This window comes from Dioscorea cayenensis, chromosome 16, assembly GCF_009730915.1.
Source record: "Dioscorea cayenensis subsp. rotundata cultivar TDr96_F1 chromosome 16, TDr96_F1_v2_PseudoChromosome.rev07_lg8_w22 25.fasta, whole genome shotgun sequence".
NCBI classification, from domain to species: Eukaryota; Viridiplantae; Streptophyta; class Magnoliopsida; order Dioscoreales; family Dioscoreaceae; genus Dioscorea; species Dioscorea cayenensis.
In genome coordinates this window covers 16,334,308-16,336,608 of record NC_052486.1, presented here as the reverse complement: position 1 = coordinate 16,336,608, position 2,301 = coordinate 16,334,308, and the positions used below count along the sequence as shown (strand labels likewise).

Below are 2,301 nucleotides of genomic sequence, written 5' to 3'. Positions count from 1 at the left end.
TTACGTACGTCTCCAACAGCCTTAGAGCATTTCCGGTGGCGTCTCGTAGCCCTCTTCATTTTCCAGAGCACCTTCTTCAAGATCCCCGGGGTAGATGGTACTTCTTCCGTTGAACCAAGCATCATTACTTCTTCATCATCCTCTTCTTGGTCAAACAAACCCTCGTAAGGGTCCGGATTGAATATTTCATGCATGTATTCATCAACAATCTCATCAGTAGTGTCTAGAAAGTATAATGTATCATCGAAATCAAGAGAATGCCACATGGCTTCAGCAAGGCGGTATGTGAGCTTGTCATCTCCAACTCTCAAAGTTAGCTCTCCGCCGTCCATGTCAATCAATGCCTTGGAAGTCTGCAAGAACGGCATCCCAAGTATCAAGGGTACATCCGCATCCTCATCGACATCTAGCACCACAAAGTCTACAGGAAATATATACTTATCCACCTTGATAAGTACATCTTCGATGATACCCCTCGGATGTTTCACCGTTCGGTCCGCCAATTGCAAAGTCATCCGAGTGGGTCTAGGCTCACCTAAGCCTAACTTTCAAAAGAAGGTGTATGGCATGACATTGATGCTTGCCCCTGAGTCCGCCAATGCCATTTCTTCACCCATATTGCCAATGCTACACGGAATGATGAAACTTCCCGGGTCTTTCTTCTTGTTCGGCATGTTCCTTTGGAACACCGCCGAGCATGAAGCATCTAGAACCACCGAAGCACTCTTCTCCAACTTCCTCTTATTGGTCAACAAGTCTTTCAAGAACTTCGCATACTTAGGCATTTAGGCCAATGCCTCAACAAAAGGAATATTAATGTGGAGTTGCTTGAACAAACTCAGGAACTTCTTGTACTGTTCATCCCCTTGGTCATTTTTCAATCTAGAGGGATAAGGGATTCTTGGCTTGAAAGGTGCGGGTGCCACCTCCTTCTCTTTGCTTGTTCCCTCTTCTACCTCTATAACCTCGGGTGCATGTTCTTTTGGCATCTCACTCGGAAGCCTACCTTCAACCTCACGACCACTTGTCAAAGTGATCACCTTCACTTGCTCTCTAGGGTTGGTCTCCGATTGCTCGGCAAGCTTTCCATATGGCCCTTTCAGGAGAGAAACTTCGCAATTTGCCCCACCTGTTTTTCAAGGTTATGTAAAGAGGTGGTGTGGTTGCGAGTGTGGCCTCAAGCGATTCAAACCTTGTATTTGCAGTTGCACAAATCTAGTCAAGGCCTTCTCCAAATCATTCATTCGGGTTTCCAAACCTGAAACTCTGTTTTCCACATGCGGGGCTTGTTGTTGTGGTTGGAAACCCGGTGGCCCCATGGCCTTTGGTGGACCCTGATTGCTCCATGAGAAATTGGGATGATTCTTCCAACCCGGATTGTAGGTATTGCTATATGGGTTTCCTTGAGGTCTCATGCCATTACCTACAAAATCAACGTTCTCCACCGATGATACATCACCAATAGAGATCGGGCAATCGGAGGGAGCATGTCCTCCACCACACCTGTTGCAATTCGTCATGGTCGGTACTCTATTTGAAGTTAGAAGATCTAACTTCTTACTCAAATTTTCCACTTGAGCCGCCAATGAAGTTATGGCATCTATCTCATGGAGACCGACCATCTTTTTCTTCTCCCTAGCATTCCATTGGTAGCTGTTTAACCCCATTTCTTCAATTAACTGACGGGCCTCATCGGGGGTCTTGCTACCTAAGGTACCTCCTGCTGCCGCATCCAAGAGTTGTCTTGTACTCGGGTTCAAACCGTTGTAAAAGGTCTGAACAATCATCCACTTTGGAAATCCGTGTTGCGGACACTTTCTCAGGAGCTCCTTGAACCTTTCCCATGTCTCAAATAGCGACTCCAATTCCAACTGAACAAAAGATGAGATCTCATTCCTAAGCTTTGCGGATTTTCCGGGAGGGAAATAACGGGCAAGAAAAGCTTCTACCATCTCTTCCCATGTGGTAATTGATGCTCTAGGTAATGAGTGTAGCCATTACTTCGCTCTCCCCTTTAGGGAAAATGGGAAGGCTCACAATTTGATGGCATCATCCGTCACCCCGTTTATCTTCAGCATATCACACACTTCAAGAAAACTCTCTATATAACTGTTTGGATCCTCATCGGCCAAACCATTGAACTGTGCAGATTGCTGTAACATGTGGATAAATGCCGGCTTCAGCTCGAAGTTCTGAGCTATAATCGGGTGGCGCACAATACTCGATTGTGTCCCCAACACTGAAGGTCTGGCATAATCGGATAATGTCCGATGTTCCTCATTCTGTTCTGCCATGTTTTCA

At 46.0% G+C, this 2,301-nt stretch overlaps 1 non-coding gene across 1 annotated transcript; it reads left to right on the top strand.

Moving 5' to 3' along the window:
* Positions 1-1,797: 1,797 nt before the first annotated feature.
* On the top strand, positions 1,798-1,904 carry LOC120279682. The gene has a single exon (XR_005541989.1). It is a non-coding gene; the product is annotated as a small nucleolar RNA R71 (small nucleolar RNA).
* Positions 1,905-2,301: the final 397 nt, after the last annotated feature.